Source organism: Loxodonta africana, chromosome 4, assembly GCF_030014295.1.
Source record: "Loxodonta africana isolate mLoxAfr1 chromosome 4, mLoxAfr1.hap2, whole genome shotgun sequence".
NCBI classification, from domain to species: Eukaryota; Metazoa; Chordata; class Mammalia; order Proboscidea; family Elephantidae; genus Loxodonta; species Loxodonta africana.
In genome coordinates this window covers 43,114,108-43,134,922 of record NC_087345.1, presented here as the reverse complement: position 1 = coordinate 43,134,922, position 20,815 = coordinate 43,114,108, and the positions used below count along the sequence as shown (strand labels likewise).

General features: G+C 38.5%; 1 long non-coding RNA gene across 50 annotated transcripts in view; it reads left to right on the top strand.

Moving 5' to 3' along the window:
* The window catches only part of LOC111753149 (uncharacterized), a 416,755-nt gene that overhangs the window by 147,641 nt on the left and 248,299 nt on the right, over nt 1–20,815 (top strand). For 47 of the 50 annotated variants that reach the window (XR_010321746.1, XR_010321732.1, XR_010321771.1 and 44 more), the window contains 2 exons: nt 17,105–17,249; nt 17,523–17,599. This is a non-coding gene — a long non-coding RNA (uncharacterized LOC111753149). The remainder of the gene's footprint in view (nt 1–17,104; nt 17,250–17,522; nt 17,600–20,815) is intronic. The other 3 variants (XR_010321770.1, XR_010321760.1, XR_010321738.1) reach the window with 1 other exon arrangement.

Below are 20,815 nucleotides of genomic sequence, written 5' to 3'. Positions count from 1 at the left end.
ACAGATATCTTAACTCTTTGAGGATGTATCTACTTAGACAGCTGTCAGTGGAAGAGAACGGCTTTCTGCCTGTTAGCTATGAATGGACCTGTGCTGAGAAGAAATGTGGTGGCTATCCATAACACCACACAACTATTTTCAAGCTGACTGTTAGACAAATGCAACTTTGTTATTACATGGCAAATTTACAAAGGCAGAGAAGGAAAGAGGGTAGAAGAATTTACCTTCAGGGTTCCATAGTACATTACAGAGATAGCTATTGGGATAAAATTGGTAATAAACACGGTAACGGACTCATTTTCATAGCTCGAGCTCATTAATTTTCTCAAGGGCAGATTTAAATCTTGACAAGAAATTTGCCACAAAGAAGTATAGGCATTGTGATATGAAGTATGTAAATGGGACACCCTGAAAAGCTGATTCACTTTAAACACAAAATTTAAGGGTAAGCTAATTTGTTATTTGTCCTGTCCTTTTCCCACCAATTGTTGTTGTTAGGTTCCTTCAAGTCAGTTCCGACTCAGAACGACCCTATAGGACAGAGTAGAATTGCCCCGTAGGGTTTTCAAGGAGCTGGTGATTTTGAACTGCTGACCTTTTGGTTAGCAGCCAGCCGTCTTCTCTTGGCAGCTAGCAAATAGTATTGAACATATTTTTCAGGATAGAAAAAATAAAGTGACACCTGTTTATGGAATTCACTTGTAGATCCACACACTGAGAGGAATTATGAATTTGTTTCTAAAAATAAATTTAGGACAAATATAGGTGTTTATTGGCATGGCTGGAGTCATCACAGAATGCCTACCTGATCTACTTCTGACACCGGAATGCCTTTTTTAGGAGACCCCAAGGAGTGAGTTGTAGTCATTTTGGGGACACTATATATTTTTTTTATATATATATATATTTTTTATAAGCTACTAATTATTTTTTTAGCAATCTTTTTTGAGGAATAGTTCACATAAAATGCAAATCCCCAATTTTAAGTGGACATTATAATGATTTGTTTTCTTATCCCCTCTCCTCTCATCCCCCTAGTAATCACCAATCTTTCTGTCTTGTTGAATTTACCTATTCTAGTTATTTCATGTAAGTGGGATCCTATAATATTTGTCCTTTTATGTCTGGCTTATTTCACTTAGCATAATGTTTTCAAGGTTCATCCATGTGGTGGTATGTGTCAGAACTCCATTTTTCTTTATAGATACATAGTACTTCATTTTGTCTATATACTACATTTTGTCTATCCATTCATCTGTTGATAGCACTTGGGTTGTTTTCACCTTTTAGCTGTTGTGAATAACACTGCAACAAACATTGGTGTACATTTGTCTTTTTGAGTTGTTGCTTTCAATTCTTTTTGGTATATACCTAGCTGTGGAATTGCTGGGTCATACGGTATTTCCATGTTTAACTCTTTTTGAAACTGACAAACTGTTTTCCACAGCGGTTTCTCCATTTTACACTCCCACCAGCAATGAATGAGTGTTCCAATTTCTCCACATTCTCAACACTTGTTTCCTTTTTCTTTGTTTGTTTTGATAATAGCCACCCCAGTGGATGTGAAGTGGTATCTCATTGTGGCTTTCATCTTCATTATTCTGATGACTAATGATATTGAGCATTTTTTATGTACTTGTTGGCCATTTGCATGTCTTCTTTGGAGAAATGGCTATTCATGTCTTTCGCCCATTTTTAATTGGGTTGTTAGTATTTGTTGTTGTTTTTGAGTTTTAAGAGTTTTTTTTTTTTTTAATAAATTCTGGATAGTAAACCCGATATGATACATGGTTTTGAAATATTTCCTCCTATTTGATAAGTTGTATCTTCATTTTCTTGATAATGTTCCTTGATGTAGAAAAGCTTTTAATTTTGATGAAGTCCAGTTATCTGTCACTTCTAGCTGGCTGGTGATAGCGATGGTGGTGCCACTCAAGCCAGCATCAAGAAAAAAAAAGTCTCAAAGTCTTCCTATCATTCTGCAACTCTGACCCACTGCTGTGATCTCTCAGCTATTCACCAGCACAGAAGTTTTCTGCTTGTTTTTTTAGTTTTTCTGTGGGAGGTGGGAAGTGTGAAGCTTCCTACTCCACCATCTTGATTCTGGTGTCACACCTACTAATTCTTAGGTGATGCATTTCCATTATGAACGTGTACTCTGAGAAACAAGAAACAACTTAAAGGATTGAGAAAATTTATGCTGAAAACACTACCCTGAACTGTGTTTCACCATTCCAGGATGTTGTATTATAACACATTAGTATAAGCTTGTCATATTCATGGAAAAGTTTTGCACAGAACTGGGTTCAAAATGTACCATCATTAGATGGGACTAAGAAAGTTTACTGACTGAACACAAGTGGTCAGGATTCTGTGCCTAATCAGTGTCAGAGGGTGATATAAGGTCATATTCTGGGAAGCAGGACAACTTGGAACAGAGAATTACAGTTGGCTTTCCGTATCTAGGGTTTCCATATCTGTAGATTCAACCAAATGTGGATTGAAAATATTTGGCGGGGGTGGGGGAAAAAAAAAGAAAGTTCAAAAAAGAAGAACTTGTGCTGTAAGCCAAGCATGATGCTGAGTCCATGCGAATGAAGTGATGCATAGGCATCCCCAGTTGTAGCCGCCATTTCAGGCCTCTTCAGTCTCTCTCCAGTGCTCCTTTGCGTATTGTTTGCCTCGCACCTGGTAAATTAGTTGCTTTCGTTGTGGGCACCCTTTGTTTCTGTGAAAAAATGGCTCCTAAAAAGCAATTAAGTGGTCAAAAGCAATCCCTCAAAGGCTAAGAAAAAAACCAACTCATGCGACCCTTTAGGACAGAGCAGAACTGCCCCATAGGGTTTCTAAGTAGGAGCCAGTGGATTTGAACCACTGACCTTTTGGTTAGCAGCTGAGCTCTTTAGCATTGTGCCACCAGGACAACTGAAAGGTTAAGAGGGAGCATAACATGCTATCTATCGAAGAGAAATTAAAATCTTACCTCTTTTGAAAAGTGGCAAGTCGCTTGCTGAAGTGGGCTATATAAGTTCGGCAAGAAGGAATCGAGCATTCACAAAATAAAGCAGAGAGAAGCTGAGACTCATGGAAGTGTTAGTGGTGCCCCTACAATGGCAAAAATGGTCTCTCTGGTTCATAATAAAGTGCTTGCGAAGACTGAGAAAGCATTATATGTTAAGCATAAGTATTAACAACTACTTATGTAGCATTTACATTGTATTATGTATTATAAGCTATCTAGAGATGATTTAAAGTATATGGGAGGATGTGTGGAGGTTACGTACAAATACTACGCCCCTTTATATAAGGGACTTGAGCATTTGAGGATTTTGGTATCCGTCAGGGTCCTAGAACCAATCCCCCTCCAATATCCAGGGATGACTCCAGTCAATATTTGATGACCTCCAACTTGTTACAGGATATAACAGTCAGTACCTTGTGATAGAAATAGTGACTAGCTGGATAAATTTTGGGTCGGATAGTTAGAATACTGAATTAAAAACTAACAGCCCCTTAAAGGAGACAGAGACCACAAACTTTTCAACAGGAGGTATGCGTGTGCACACACACAGACATGCACAGTATTTTTGTTTAGAAACTCTTTGTATACTTAAAATGTTTTAAATGTCTGTATGTGCATGGCCGCGTTCTAGGAATTGTATATAATATACCAACCAAACAAAATCTATTTTAGTTAGAAATTTACGGTTTAATTCAGGGACAGAATTCTGGTAGACATACAAATGAATCAAACAACATAACCCTTTTAAACAAAGCCTTGGTTTAAAGAAGTAAATCATATTGATATTTTATATAAGATAGCCTTAGATTCAAATTCAGCCTTTCTATAGTCTGTTATTTTATCCTTTACTTCTCTCTCTTCATGTGCTATCTTGACTTTTATTTCTAAATTGGTGATAAAGACCCCTGTACACTTTTCATTCTGACTTCTTGATAAGTAGAATTTCTTTAGAGCAGTCTCCTTTTCCAACATCCAGGTAAGCTGCACCTATAACTAAAAATGTCTTTGGATTTCAAGAGATAATTTATTCTAATTTGAAAAAATTTCCCCAATTCTCAGAGTCTCAGGGGAGACTAAATCAACATTAATTGTAGAAAGGAAAATGTGTATGTATTAAACTTCTGCTAAAGTGAATTTGGAAGTTCGGGGTGAGGGTAAAACTGGAAATGGGGGGTGGAGGAAGGGGATAATTAAAACCACTCTGATTAAATTCAGTGCATTGAAATATTTCGGCAAACAGAATGATCATTCACGCCCTCGGGGAAAATTGCCATTCCATTCTGGATGGAATTTCTATTTTTGAGAACTGCAAATTTGCTAAAGTAGTAGATTCATCCAAAATTAGCTTGTAAAAGGTTTGCAATAAGCAACATCTCCAAATCATGGTCAAATGGCATTTCGTAATGGATATTCAGTGACAAAATCTCTTACATAGGTTAAAGTACAATTATGAAGATGTCTTCTATTTCCATAGGATTTTATTACCATGTTTTGCAAATTTAATATCAGATACTAAGTTGGTATGAGCCAAAAAATAATATATTTTTGTGTCTGGCAAGCATATCCAGCTTCTGTACTTGAGAACCAGGGGAGGCTGTCCTCAAAAATATGTGAGATTTTTCACGGAGTGAAAGTGCTGCTAGTGCCATGATTGATCACTAGCCTCATAACTTATCTCAACAAGTCAAATGAGAACTATTTATTAAATGCCTGTGGTGTGCAAAATTCTGTACTGTAATGTTTAAATGACACAATATTAGTTTAATAAAAAAGAAAAGAAAAAATCCTAGAATGGTAGGTGACAGTAAGAGTTTAATAAAAATTAGTTTCTTTTCTGATTTTTAGTGGAGGAGGGGAGGTTAGGATAATGTTGGGAGAAGTTAACTCATACTTAAGAGAAGGCCTTAGGTTTTAGGTGTTCTCAATGTCAGGGATGAGTAGCGTGGATCTCTTTCTTCTCTCTTTCCAGCTCCATTGGTGAACCAGAGTGGAAGTTTACAACATGGCCAGTCTGGCTTAGGGGTATGGTAAAAGCAAAGCTTGACTCCTTTCATGGGGCTCAGAATCCATAATCTTGTTCTCTCTAGTCCCATATTTTAATGGACCTGAAAAACAACACAAATAAGTGGTGATTTTAGAAATTATCTTTAAATCTAAAACTTTAGCAGACAGAATTAATATAGTTTTCTTCCCCTCCTACCAATTACATCTAAGTAGCTCATTATATTTTCATTTGGCAGAATCTGTTGGAAAATTATTTGAGTTGTTTTGAAATTTATATAGCTCAAGGTAAATCCCAAACAGGGCTATTAAGCCACTGAAATTTTCAAGCCTAGATGGTCCCTGATTTTTAAATAGCCCTAAGGCCCCTAGGCCCCCTTGAAGGTTAGATTTCAACTTGGGGAATTAAAGAAATTCTTCCTGCCTTGAAGGAGATCCAAAAGTGGTGAGTCAGTTTCTCTGGCCCCAACTGGGATTTGAGTCAATGGAGAGAAGTAGTTTATAACAACAGTGGGACTAGTGCCCCAACAATAAAACCTGTGGTTTGTTTTCTTCTATAGATAGGACGGATGGGGATAGTCTGACAAATCATGAGGAGGAGAAGTATTTTCTTCTTCCCCTTGAATTGTGTTCATCCTGTGATTTGTTTTGGCAATAGAATGTGGCAGAAGTGATACTTGGAATCCTGAGAAAATTCCAAGCCACATAGAAGTAAACCCAGGTGCTCCAATCAGCAGCCCCACTGAGCTTCCAGCAACATGTGAATGAGCCATCTTGGAAATTCTAGTCCAGTCAGGCCTCTGGATGAGTGCAGCCCTAGCTGACAACATATGGAGAAGGAGAACTGCCTAACTGAACCCAGTTAACCCACAGTATCTTTAGAGATAAAATAATGAGTATGGTTATTCTAAGCCACTAACATTTGGGGTGGTTTGTCATTCACCAAAACCCAGGTAGACATTAACATTCTCACCAAGTTCTCTTCACCTAATGGTACTTATTTACAAGATGTTGTCATCCTGCCTTTCTTTGCAATAGGGGTGAATAGATGTATTCTTGGTGGTCATGTTTTTTGATTATTTTTTCCTCTAAATGTAATTGTTTTGAATGGACAAAAATCAAAGTTGGGGCCATGGTAGCAAAAGCACACCACACGCTTAAATCACTGGAAAGGGGGTGAAGCCAAATGTTGTGAAGGCAAGGATTGGTGTTAGGGAAGGGGTGCGTGTGTGTGTGTGTGTGTGTTGGGATTTGCATCAGTATCATCTGGTCACTGTAACAAGCCAGTACCCCCTAGGGGAAGCTCTTGGACTTCAAAATTCTACCCAGATTTTTTAAGTTGCACGAGTAAGCTTTCTTTTATTATTTTCATATTGAATTAGAAGCTCTTTTACATAAATATAATTTTCTTCAGCATCTGTTGACTTTTATAGGCCATGAAATTTAGCAGAAAATTAAAAGCATGAAGACTTACATAGCATAATGCTGAGTTATGCAAGTTTGAAGTAAAACTCTGTCTAATTCTGTCACAAAAATCTGTTTGTTTAGAAGCATAAGGCCTGTCGAGTTCACATTACTTACATCCACATTTGGCAATGCCACCTTGCTCTCCCCCTGAGATGATTCCTTTGTTTGCCAGTTTGATTGGCTGGTAGAAAATATATTCACCAATAGCCTGGGTCAAGCTCCAACTGCTTTTGGGCTCCTTCGACTGTCATGACCCTTCTGGAAAAGATAGATTGCAAAGGAAGTAGCAAGAGTCAGGATAGAGTCAGGGTCAGGAGAAAATAGACGTGGCATCAACTCTAGTGAAAATTAGTAAAGCACACCTTGGGATGCAGACATTAGGTACAAAGCCAAGAATTAGACCACAGACAGTCATACTAGTGTTGAATTTCATGGGTCCTCAGCTCTCCATTTATCCTACGGTAAAGCAGTTATCATATTCCAAGAGGAGGACCAGGATATTGTTGTGTCCACTTAGAAGCAAGAGTAAAAGGTCAGATCTCAACCAAGTGGTGCTGGTCTTTGGTGAAGGGCATTGAGTCAAAGGTACTAGGTGGAGAAAAGATAGGCAATAAAGGAAGATGTAAATTGTCAAGCCCAAAGAAGCAGACCGAGAGCAAGAGTGCAACTGGCCATGAGAGACAGAAAGATCAGGTTTGTGAAGCAGAGGTTGGAAAGATTCCTCGATACACACTGGTACAAATAGTGGGAGATTTTAAAATGTTATCTGTAGCCAAACCTGTGGAAAAGAAGGGAGCAATAATAAATGAATAATTCCTTTTATAAGGATCAGCACAAAGCTGGTTCCTACGAGGCGGAGATTAAAGATATCCCAAATGTACCATGCCATCATCTCTATCATCAATTACTACCTCTACCCTCAGTACTCTCTCCTGTCTTTGAGTTTCCTGATTTGCTGCAAAGTCTCACAGAACTCACAAACCATATAAAGGAAATGGCTCACGTGGTTGTGCAGGCTGGCAAGTCCCAAATTCATAGGTCAGGCATAGACTTCTCCCTGGCCCTCAGTCTTTGCCCAAAGGCACTCAGCTTTCTTGCTTCATGGTCCTGGAAGCCATTTACGCCATCTCCTTCAAGTTTCTACTGCTGCTCTCTGCTGCGGGTCCCTCCTCCTTTGGTGGTGGTAGACTCTCCTCTCTGCTCTGGAATTGGCTCTTTTTTAAGGCAAAACTGACCAATACCCTTGATGGGCCACAATTATCTTATTTTCACAACCCCACCCAATCACCTGGGTGGGAGTCAGAAGACCACTGCTAGAAAGGCCATATAGAAAGGTAATTAATCTCACACAAATAACAAACACCAGAAAGAACACCAGATTAAGAACCAGAAGGCATGTGCTATGTACTGAATTGTGTCCTCAAAAAGATATGCTGAGTCCTATCCCCTGGTACCCACGAATGCGGCCTTGTTCGGAAACAAAGTCTCTGAAGATGGTATCAGTTAATATAAGGTCATACTGGAATAGTTTGGGTGCTAATGTGAGTGGTATCCTTATAAAAGAGAAGAGACAGAGGGACGAAAACCATGTGAGGCTGCAGCTGCAAGCCAAGGAATGCCTGGGCCTGCTAGAATCTGGGAGAATCAAGAAGGATCTTTCCCTAGAGACATGGGAGAGAGCATGACCCTGCTGACACTCTGAGCTGGGAATTCTAGCTTCCAGAACTGTGAGGTAATAAATTTATGTTCATATAACCTGTTACCATTCAGTCGATTCCTACTCATAGCGACTCTAAAGGACAGAGTAGAACTGCCCCATAGGGTTGCCAAGGCTGTAATCTTTACAGAAGCAGACTGCCACATCTTTCTCCCATGGAGAGGCTGGTAGGTTCCAACTGCTGACCTCTCACTTAGTAGCTGAGTGCTTAACCACTGCACCACCAGGGCTCATACAAGTCACTGAATTTGTGGTACTTTGTTATGGCAGCCCTAGGAAACTAATATAGTCAATAATATTTTTTGCCAGTGTAGAAGCTAACTAAGTGATCTTGTTTAAGTCATTTCATACCAAGAGATCAATGAGAAAATGAAAGAATTGGTATTCTACCAGTAATTGACTTTGAGTGTACACTTACTTCTAGAGTGTGTGCTATGTTCCCAGGGGTAGTTTTCTGAGATGACTGGCCTATGGATTATGTAGTCAAATTCTAAGTAGAGTCACTTCTTCTTCGTCATTGGAGTTGTCCTAAATCTAAGGTCCCATCTAGCTCTTAACTCCATATGCTTCTTTTATCTTAGTTCTGAACTTATGAGTCAGAGTTTCATTTCAGGGTTAGGTTGGTTGTCAACTGACCATCTATAAAAACTATTAGGAAACCAACTAGCTGTTGTTACTGACATTAGAAAAGTAGGAGCAACTCTTGTCCTCCCTCTGGACCCAGATTATTGAGGGTTGGGAAGAACTTGGACACGGTGCTCTTGAACCACATTTTATGAAGTAAAATGAGGGAGGGCTGCCACCAATGTGTGTGAGAGATGAAGGTTTACCAAGAGTGGGGGGTCAGAGTGTATAGAGCTCCACTCTATCTCTTGACTCTCAGAGTGAAGGGACTTGTTTGAGGGTAAAGGACTATAGATCTCTTCTAAAAAGCACAAAGTCCTGCAAGGCAGAGGTGCTAGTATGCCAGAGTTCTTTAGCAGTTCTCTGACATAAAGAGGGAACATAGAGGATAATTGTTTTATGTAGATTAAGAAATATGCAGTCTTACAGAAGTCACAGTAGTTGTCTTGACAGTTATTTATCCTCTGAAAGGCCAAAAATGTTTTGTTTTTCCCTCCCAAATGCTGCATAAATGTGTCCTGGGATGCATATTGTATTGAGACAGTACAGTCCCAATTTCTTTTTCCCGTCCATGAGAGGATAGGAAAAGAGGCTCTAGATACAGGTTAAACTTTGCTTTTATGCTTAACAAATACATCATCAGCCTTATCAATATAAAGTTCTGATTATATTACAAAGAGCAATCCTAATCATCACCACCATTACTGCAGCTTCAATTAAAGCTGCTTGGTTTATGCCAGGCTCTGTGCCAAGTGTCAACATACTGTACCTCACTGAATGCTCATAAGAATGCTATGAAGTTGGTATTGGAGCCTTTATTTCGTAGATAAGAATTTTTTAGGTCAGCGGGCAAATGCAAAATATTTAACAACTAGTTTCTCAAGGCCACTGACAATCTGAAGCAACACATACAGATATTCTAGTACGAACAAGTTGAAAATGAGCCCTTCCTGAGGCTTTTATAAAACACCCTTATATTCTCTCTTACTTTTTTCTTGGTTAAAACCAGTTTTTTCTTCAAGCCTCAGTTTAAAATGTTACTTTTTCAAAGAGGCATCCTTTCCCTAATGGCCTGGGCTAGTGCTCCGTCTGCTATGCCCTCATTTCAGCGTCCCTTCCAGTAAAACCCCCCACTCCTGTTGTGACTTAATCAGTCTGTCATCCTCACCAGAGCAGGGTTCTTCTAATCAAGTTCCTCATCCTGTCTCCCCTCAAAAAAGGGGTGAGCAGATGTATTCTTAGAAGTCTATCAGTTATCTTAAACATTAGTTAAATTTTGTGTTTTCAATATGATTATAATTTAAAACCTATGTCTATGTGCCTATATCTCACATACAGGTGCATATATATGTATGTGTGTGTGTGTGTATATATATATACATATAATATATCTCCGTCTCTGAGGGGTGCAAAATGTTAATGTGCTCAGCTGCTAACCAAAAAGTAGGAGGTTTGAGTCAACAACTCTGAGACACCTTGGAAGATAAGTCTAGAGATCTACTTCCAAAAAATCAGCCAGTGAAAAGGCTATTGAGCACAGATCTACTTTGACACACATGAACTCACCATGAGTCAGAACGGACACTACAGTAACTGGGTTTTGTTCGTTTGTTTATTTATCTGTCACAGACGGTGGTTACGAGCTTAGCTGCTAACCAAAAGGTCAGCAGTTCCATTCCAGCAGCCCTTCCTTGGAAACCCTATGGAGCAGTTCTATTTTGTTCTATAGGGTCGTTGTGAGTCGGAATCAATTTGACGGCAACGGTTTGGGTTTTTTGGTTTTATACACACTCAGATATACAGACTCTGGGTCCTTTAGAAGAATATTTTGTAACTTAGAATTTATCTTATGGACTGAGTTTGCATTTGTGTTTTCAATTACGTTGGAACCAAGTGGTCTTTAATTGCTGTGGTTTAACAAGAGTAGAACAGAGATGAACCCAACATGGAAATAATGGGTTTGTGCCAAGTGAAGATCAAATAATGTCAGAGTGCTTATAAACAAAAATTTTGTAGGTATTCCCCTAGAAAAAACATGGTGGGAGATGGCACACTGTTATGGGACTGGAACACTTCAGAGCAGCAGTTGGCTTTAGCAAAATGTCTTCAATTAATGACGCTAATTTGAATTTTACTGATGTTGAAGTTCTGTTTGTATTTATTTTATAATTTTGTTACTTTTTTTTATAATTGTCTAAGAGCTAAATGCATATCTAGTTTTATTTTTATATGTATTTTAGGTAACATTGTAATGCAATCAGATTAAATCAATACTAGGGACCTGGGAAAATTTATTTTTTGCCCTTAAAAAGAAGATGGTTATATTCCCTAAGTCTGAGAAATACTAGATGAAACAGTGATTACTATGATGGCGGGACTTGTGTTTCTATTGCTCACAGCTGTTGTCTTGACTTGGTAGTTCCACTGCCCGGCACATAGTACATGCTCTATGAATACTTGGCAAATAAATGGGAGACTAAATATCTTATTGATGGACTTTTTCTCCTAATCAGTTCTCCTGTATGAATTCCATTCTCTGATCTACACAATGAATGAGCATTTTCCTATCTGACTTCTCTTCTTCTCCTGCTAACTTAATATCATGCCCTGTTTTTCATCTGTTCCTGATAGCATCCTTGGTAATCCTCACTTTGCTGTCAGTCATTTTGGGCCAGTCTTGTAGAACCTCTAACAAAAAATAGACACGTTGGTTCATAAAATGCGTCATCTCCAGTCTCTTCTTCATATCGAACATTCTTAGACCACTTAGTAATACGATCCACTTTTCTAAAACTTTGCAGCAACTTTATAGGCACACACCTTTGCAGGAACATGCTTAGAACATTATATCTGATGAAAACAGATTGTAGTAACACAGGAGGTTTCTTTGACACCAAATCCTTTAAACCCCAAAGTAAGAAAGAAAGCGAAGTAGATTTAATGTTTCTTAAATGCATTAATGTTGAGATAAATCCCATAAAATATTTTACCAGGAAACAAAATGTTGGGAAAGACATAATAATAAAAGCTAGGCAATGTCCTTAAATGAAAAATGTTTTCTCCTGGAGTAAATTGCTAAAATATTCTGCATTGAAACAATCCCTTATATTGTATCTCTATGCAGGCAAAAGAATAGAGAGATAGAGAAATTTAATGGTCTTGGATTAAATACTAGCGTTCTACAGTTCTAGATACTTTCTTTGAGCCTCTTATTTAATTCTCACAGGGTTAGTGTGATATACAGTTGGAAGGTTTTTCCTGACTGGAAAAGACTATATTTATTATACATACTTTGAAAAAATTGGCTAATTTACTTGATAGCAGCTAATCAGACCTGCTACTGACGAGTTACTAAAACTACTAAAAGTAACCGATCATTTGAATTACTTCCCTACCACATTAAAACAGATTTAATAATTATACCCAGCCTGACTGTCACAGAGGCTGGCCAGAAGGCAGACTGTATTAGGGCACCCATTTCACTGTGTTTCCTTTGTCATTTACTTGAAATATTGCATGTGCAATTGTGGTCTTGTCTCTTTGGTGTCGGTTAAAATTATTTTGAAATATAATTGCCTAACATTTTTCAGATTATGAAGACACTAAAAATACAGGTTAAATTATCAATGAAATAATGCAACAGAACATAACACGGCAGATAATGATTTTTTTTCTTGTAAAAAAGTCTTGTTATTTCTCATTCTCTATGAATTAGGTTTGTGACAGATGGGAGATAATATGGGTCATCTGGTAGTAGGAGGCTGCCATTATAGCAAACACCTGTTCTGGGGTATGATCCTACTCCCAACACCTTCTCCTCTTCATAGTAGTTGAAAAATCAGCTCAAAGAAAAGAAAAACATGGCAGATAACAAGAAAAGAATGCAGAAGCAATGGTATTCATCCTGGTATTTGTATGTGATTCAGTATGCACTACCTATATCACAGCTATGGGGCGGTAAGGTCACAGGGTCTTCTGACAAGGAGGAGGCAGAAGAACTGTGTTTTGGGTTACACTGCCTTTTATTGCCAGACAACTTAGGCTATCACTTACTTTTTCTAAACCTCATTGCCCTCCACTGTGATTGGAGGGCTCACTAAGAAAATTTATATGAACTTTACAAAACAGTACATGAGAACATAAAAGTTAAAGAATTTTATTAAAGCAGGATTCCATAGAATGTGTCCCATGTGAAAAGTATATATTTTGAAAATCAAAGAGAACATAGAAAAGGGCATTTCTCAAAATTTGTTGCACTGGGAACTTCTTCATCAGTCAAATTCAGCGTAATTATGCTCAACTGAGACTGCATCAAAATCCCTTGGAAGGGCACGCTAGGGTTTCACTTCTGTTAAGGCAGGATGGCTAGTGCAGTGGCTGGGGCAGGTAAGCCTCTTCATAACTTAGTCTGATACGTACCTTAATTGTGAACATCTGCTCTAAGCAGAGGTTTTTGGAGCCTCTGTGTAAGAACTATGGAAGTGTGTTAAATATTCAGATGTTCCTCTCCCAAGATTTTGATTAAATAAGTTTGAGATTAGAGTCCAGGAATCTCATCTTTACTGATGCACATTGATACAGGGGATCTTGATGCAGAGTTTTGTGAACCAAATTTTGGAAACATGGTTCTGTGGTTCTCATCTCTGGTTGCATGTTAGACTCCCTCAGGGAGCTTTTACAGTCCACTGGTACCCCGGCATTACCCACAGAGGATTTGATTGATTGGTCCAGGGTAATGCCTGAGCATAGTCAGGTGAATCTAGTCTTGAGTCAGGGCTGAGAACCACTCATCCAGGGGACTCATACTTGCCAAACGATAATGTTCACTTGAGCATGCTTGATAAAAGAACAGATTAATAGCCCAGCCCCCATGGGCTCTAATTTAGAAGATCTGAGTTGAGGTCCAGTTGAGGCACAGGAATCTATGCTTCTAATAAGCAGGGCTTTGAACCAGTTTGTTCCAGTTGGAAACCCTGCTCAAAATTTGCATTTCTAACAAGTTTCTGGGCAATGCTAATGATGCTGATTAGGACCAATTCTGAGAACCATTAGCAGAGCAGTGGGTCTCAAAATTTATTATACATAAGAATCACCTGGGGATCTTGTTAAACTATAGATTTTGATTCAGTGTATCTGGGTGGAAATGCAAGTTCTCAGTAGGGGTTCAAACTGGAACAAATTGGTTTGAAGCCCTGTTAATAAGTTAAAGAGCTGATTCTCATCATTAGGCAATTTTGAGGTAAAAGATATTAGATAACATGGATAAGTTGATCAGATGACTCACTATCATGGTATAAAATGGAACAGAGGTCCCTGGAATGGTAAAACCTTGCTTGAGGAAGATTTTCTAAAAAACAAAGCAAGACCAGAGCATTGATAGGGAAGGTGAGCTTGTGATCATTGTGAGGGGGATGAAGAGGGGAAGGTCTCAGTAGTTGGAGGATATTAAGAGCCATAAAAATAATTAAGAGAAAGTCTTACGCAGATTTTTCTATTTTGACATTTTTTGCGCAGCCCTGGAACCTCAATAATACCAATGGAAAGAGCTTTGAATTCTACAAATGTCTAGTTTACGGGGCCATATTTGGTTCAGTGGTAGAATCCTCCCCTTCCGTGGAAGAGTTCCAGGTGCAGTTCCTGGCCAATGCACCGCATGCAAGGCACTGTTAGTAACTGGAGGCTTGTGTGTTGCTATGATGCTGCACAGGTTCAGTGAAGCTTCCAGACTAAGATGTGCCAGAAAGAAAGGGTTAGTAGTGATCTACTTGCAAAAATCAGCCAATGAAAACTCTCTGATTAGAACAGTCTGATCTCTAACTGATCATGGAGATGACATGGGGCTTGGCAGCATTTCGTTCTGTTGAGCATGAAGTCGCTATGAGTAGGGACCACCTCTATGGTAGTTAACAACAATGTCTAATTTATGACAAATTCAGATATTTTTAAAAAGTATATGATTTTTAAATTTAAAAATAAAATAATTAAATTATTGTATACAGTGCCTTTTTGATTTCTGAAGATACACTCTTTTCTTCAGATTTTAAATCCCCATGAGTCGGAATCAACTCTCTGGCGTCTAACAACAATAACAAAGTTATTTATCAAAGTGAGTCTAATATAGAACTCTGTTACTCTCTTTATTACTTTTCAAGGTAGTGCCCCAGGCATTAAAATTTGTGTGTGTGTGCCTGTGTGTGCCACCTTGATCCTGCTTCATTGCCAAATTTTATTACACTTTTAGAATTGTTAGGTTTTTTAAATTATATTACCATTAATCACTTCCAGTAATCAGGGTGCACTATGGTCTCTGTGTGTTCAGTTCCTGGGAGCCAGATGGCAACAAAACATTATGGAAATGCTCACAAACATTCCCCATCTTGGTATATTTAGAGTCAATTGGAATATTTAATGTTCATAAAAACTTAACAAGAGATTGATGATAAACATATTTGTTTTACGATACTTTGAGTACTGAATATTCTCAGAGAAATTATTAAAGTTCCATTTATCTGAAATGGGACTGTTCATCATGAATTCCCACAGTTTGCAAAGTAGCAAATGGATGGAAAAATATGAAACAGTTAAATAGGGATTCAGTTGTTTAGATGTTCCAAGTGTTCTCTTTTAGTTTTCCACGGCTCCATTGATCTGGCCATTTAAAGCAACTCTAGGAGAGCACCACCAATTTAACCTCTCCTTTCCTAGCCTCTCCTCCTCCCTAGTCCCCCCATCTCCCCTGCCCCCTCTGCTGCCACCTATCCCCCATTTTCCCCACCCTCCTTTTTCTCTTAGGTTTATTCTCTGACCAGCCAGTGGTTAGAAATGATAAACAGTGGTAGCAAGCAAAATGCTGTGTAAATTCCATCAGGAATGCCCTTAATAAACAGAGCTAATGGTTAAGTAAATATAGGACCGTTGTAATAAATGCTACGTGTTTAATGGCAAGAATATACTGAGGAACAGGGGGGGACGACCACAGAACTGAATGTTTTCAGTGGTAGGGGAGTTCAAACACATAAATTGTCCTTGTTCTTGACAATGCTGTGGTCTTTGAAACTCAGATGTGTGCTTCTTTTTTGCCCACTCTCTATTCCTTATATCCCCCATCACCACTTCTAATTCTGCTTACCCTGGGTGGGGGACGGGGGGGGGGAGGAGAAAAGCCATCCAATCATTCCAAAAGGGTTTGGATCAAAATGGGTGAATCTGACTCCCTGAAGTTACAAGCTCATTAGGAAAGGATCATCTCACAGATGGCCTCTGCAAGGGGCCTTGAGTGCTATTTTCATTAGTTATTTAGACCTACTGCTATTTATATCAAATTCATGGTCTGTGCAGTGTTTGGAAAACATTAGTGGAACCTGCCAGGCCCATGAATAGTAGAATGTGAAGGCTGGAAAAATGAGGCTTTTAAAAAAAATACTGTGTTTTGGTTTCTAAGGATTCCTCATGTGAATATTTTCCAATTTGGGGGTGGAAGAAAAGGAAAAATGTAGAAAATAATTTTCCTGCCATTTTTTCCCCAGTCTTTGGGAATCCTAAAGTGGATTGTGTAGCAGTAACATCCCCGAAAATTTCCAAGGAAAATGTCCCTCTGTGAGTGTGTGTGTGTGTGTGTTGTATGTTTAGGAATGACAATGTGAACTTAGGTCTATGCTTTCAGTTTTAAGGATAAGAAGCTGTTTTTAGAAAACACCAGCTTCAGCGTTTGTATTGGTTGGAAATATGTTTAGAGATTTTGTTACTTCTGACAAAACAGCTGGCAACAGCTGTAGTCTATATTGTGTGACAATCCCAGTTGAGAAACTGCTAAGTCCAATAGGTTAAGCCTCAAAAAATAAGGCAGTAAGGTACTGTAGGAAAAAGACTCTGTTCCTCTTTTCACTGGGTGACCTTATTCAAGTCACTTTTTAGAGGGCACACTGGTTTTCTCTCGTAACTGATTTTCCATTGCTACTGATAAATCTCAAATATTGTTGTTATTGTTAGGTGACATCAAGTTGATTTTTGACTCATAGTGACCCCATGTGACAGAGTAGAAATGTCCCAAAGTGTTTTTTTTTAAATAATTTTTGTTGTGCTTTAAGTGAAAGTTTACAAATCAAGCCAGTCTCTCACACAAAAACCCATATAAAACCTTGCTAAATACACCTTGCTACACACTCCCAAATACGCTCCCCCTAATGAGACAACCTGCTCTCTCCCTCCACTCTCTCTTTTTGTGTCCTTTTCACCAGCTTCTAACCCCCTCCACCCTTTCATCTCCCCTCCAGGCAGGAGTTGTCAACATAGTCTCAAGTGTCCACCTGACCCAAGAAGCTCACTCCTCACCAGCATCCCTCTCCAACCCATTGTCCAGTCCAATCCACGTCTGAAGAGTTGGCTTCAGGAATGGTTCCTACCCTGGGGCAACAGAAGGTCTGGGGGCCATGACCACCGGGGTCCTTCCAGTCACAGTCAGACCATTAAGTCTGGTCTTAAGAGAATTTGGGGTCTGCATCCCACTGGTGTCCTGCTCCCTCAGGGGTTCTCTGTTGTGTTCCCTGTCAGGGCAGTCATTGGTTGTAGCCGGGCACCATCTAGTTCTTCTGGTCTCAGGATGATGTTGTCGCTGGTTCATGTGACCCTTTCTGTCTCTTGGGCTCGTAATCACCTTGTGTCCTTGATGTTCTTCATTCTCCTTTGATCCAGGTGGGTTGAGACCAATTGATGCATCTTAGATGGCTGCTTGCTAGCGTTTAAGACCCCAGGCGCAACTCTTCAAAGTGGTATGTAGAATGTTTTGTTAATAGATTTTATTATGCCAATTGACTTCGATGTCCCCTGAAACCATGGTCCCCAGACCCCTGTCCCTGCTACCCTGGCCTTCAAAGCATTCAGTTTATTCAGGAAAATTCTTTACTTTTGGTTTAGTCCAATTGTGCTGACCTCCCCTGTATTGTGTGCTCTTTCCCTTCACCTAAAGTAGTTCTTATCTACTATCTAATTAGTGAATGCCCCCTCCCACCCTCCCCCCACCCATAACCACAAAAGAATGTTTTCTTCTCAGTTTAAAGTATTTCTCAAGTTCTTATAATAGTGGTCTTATACAATATTTGTCCTTTTGCAAGTAATTTCACTCAGCATAATGCCTTCCAGGTTCCTCCATGTTATGAAATGTTTCCCAGATTCCTCACTGTTCTTTATCGATGTGTAGTATTCCATTGTGTGAATATACCGTAATTTATTTATCCATTCATCCATTGATGGACACCTTGGTTGCTTCCATGTTTTTGCTATTGTAAACAGTGCTGCAATAAACATGGGTGTGTGTATATCTGTTCGTGTAAAGGCTCTTATTTCTCTAGGATATATTCCAAGGAGTGGGATTGCTGGATCGTATGGTAGTTCCATTTCTAGCTTTTTAAGGAAGCACCAAATCGATTTCCAAAGTGGTTGTACCATTGGACATTCCCACCAGCAGTGTAGAAGTGTTCCAATCTCTCCACAGCCTCTCCAACGTTTATTATTTTGTGTTTTTTGGATCAATGCCAGCTTTGTTGGAGCGAGATGAAATCTCATTGCAGTTTTGATCTGCATTCCTCTAATGGTTAATGATCGTGAACATTTCCTCATATATCTGTTAGCTACCTGAATGTCTTCTTTAGTGAAATGCCTATTCATATCTTTTGCCCATTTTTTAAAATTGGGTTATTTGCCTTTTTGCAGTTGAGTTTTTGCAGTATTATATAGATTTTAGAGATCAGGCGCTGATCAGAAATGTCATAGCTAAAAACTTTTTCCTAGTCTGTAGGTAATCTTTTTACTCTGTTGGTGAAGTCTTTGGATGAGCATAAATGTTTGATTTTTAGAAACTCCCAGTTATCTAGTTTTTCTTCTACATTCTTTATAATGTTTTCTATACTGTTTATGCCATCATGTGCTAGGGCTCCTAACGTCGTCCCTATTTTTTCTTCCATGATCTTCATTGTTTTAGATTTTATTTTTAGGTCTTTGATCCATTTTGAGTTAGTTTTTGTGCATGGAGTGAGATATGGGTCTTTTTTCATTTTTTTGCAGATGGATATCCAGTTATGCCAGCACCATTTGTTAAAGAGACTGTCTTTTTCCCATTTAACTGTTTTGGGGCCTTTGTCAAATATCAACTGCTCATATGTGGATGGATTTATGTCTGGATTCTCAATTCTGTTCCACTGGTCCATGTATCTGTTGTTGTACCAGTACCAGGCTGCTTTGACTACTGTGGCAGCATAATAGGTTCTAAAATCAGGTAAAGTAAGGCCTCCCACTTTGTTCTTCTTTTTCAGTATTGTCTTATTTATCCGGGGCCTCTTTCCCTTCCATATGAAATAGGTGATTTGTTTCTCCATCTCATTAAAGAATGTTGGGATTTGGATTGGAATTTCATTAAATGTATAGATCGCTTTTGGTAGAATAGGCATTTTTGTAATGTTAAGTCTTCCTATCCATGAGCAAGGTATGTTCTTCCACTTATGTAAGTCTCTTTTGGTTTCTTGCAGAAGTGTGCGGTAGTTTTCTTTGTATAAGTCTTTTACATCTCTGTTAAGATTTATTCCTAAGTATTTGGTTTTCTTGGTGGCTACTGTAAATGGCATTCATTTGGTGATTTCCTCTTCGATGTTCTTTTTGTTGGTGTAGAGGAATCCAACTGATTTTTGTATGTTTATCTTGTATCCCGATACTCTGCTGAACTTTTCTATTAGTTTCACTAGTTTTCTGAAGGATTCCTTAGGGTTTTCTGTGTATAAGATCATGTCATCTGCAAATAGAGATACTTTTACTTCTTCCTTGCCAACCTGGATGCCCTTTATTTCTTTATCTAGCCTAATTGCTCTGGCTAGAACTTCCAGCACAATGTTGAATAAGAGTAGTGATAAAGGGCATCCTTGTCTGGTTCCCGATCTCAATGGGAATGCTTTCAGGCTCTCTCCATTTAGGGTGATGTTGGCTGTTGGCTTTGTATAAATGCCCTTTATTATGTTGAGAAATTTTCCTTCTATTCCTATTTTGCTGAGAGTTTTTATCATGAATGAGTGTTGAACTTTGTCAAATGCCTTTTCTGCATCAATTGATAAAATCATGTGATTCTTATCTTTTGTTTTATTTATGTGGTGAATTACATTAATTGTTTTTCTAATGTTGAACCATCCCTGCATACCTGGTATGAATCCCACTTGGTCATGGTGAATTATTTTTTTGATATGTTGTTGAATTCTATTGGCTAGAATTTTGTTCAGGATTTTTGCATCTACATTCATGAGGGATGTATTTCTATAATTTTCTTTTCTTGTGATGTCTTTACCTGGTTTTGGTATCAGGGATATGGTGGCTTCATAGAATGAATTTTGTAGTATTCCATCCTTTTCTATGCTCTGAAATACCTTCAATAGTAGCGGTGTTAACTCTTCTCTGAAAGTTTGGTAGAACTCTGCAATGAAGCCTTCCGGACCAGGGTTTTTTTTTTGTTGGGAGTTTTTTGATTACCTTTTCAATCTATTGTTATGGGTCTACTTAGTTGTTCTACCTCTGTTTGTGTTAGTTTAGGTAGGTAGTGTGTTTCTAGGAATTCATCCATTTCTTCTAGGTTTTCAAATTTGTTTGAGTATAGTCTTTCATAGTAATCTGGTATGATTCTTTTAATTTCAGTTGGGTCTGTTATAATAATGCCCATCTCATTTCTTATTCAGGTTATTTGCTTCCTCTCCTGTTTTTCTTTTGTCAGTTTGGCCTATGGTTTATCAAGTTTGTTGAGTTTTTCAAAAAACCCACTTTTGGTCTTATTAATTCTTTCCATTGTTTTTCTGTTTTCTATTTCATTTAGTTCTTCTCTAATTTTTATTATTTGTTTTCTTCTGGTGTCTGTGGGTTTCTTTTGTTAATCTCTTTCTATCTGTTGAAGTTGTAGGGATAATTCTTTGATTTTGGCCCTTTCTTCTTTTTGGATGTGTGCATTTATTGATATA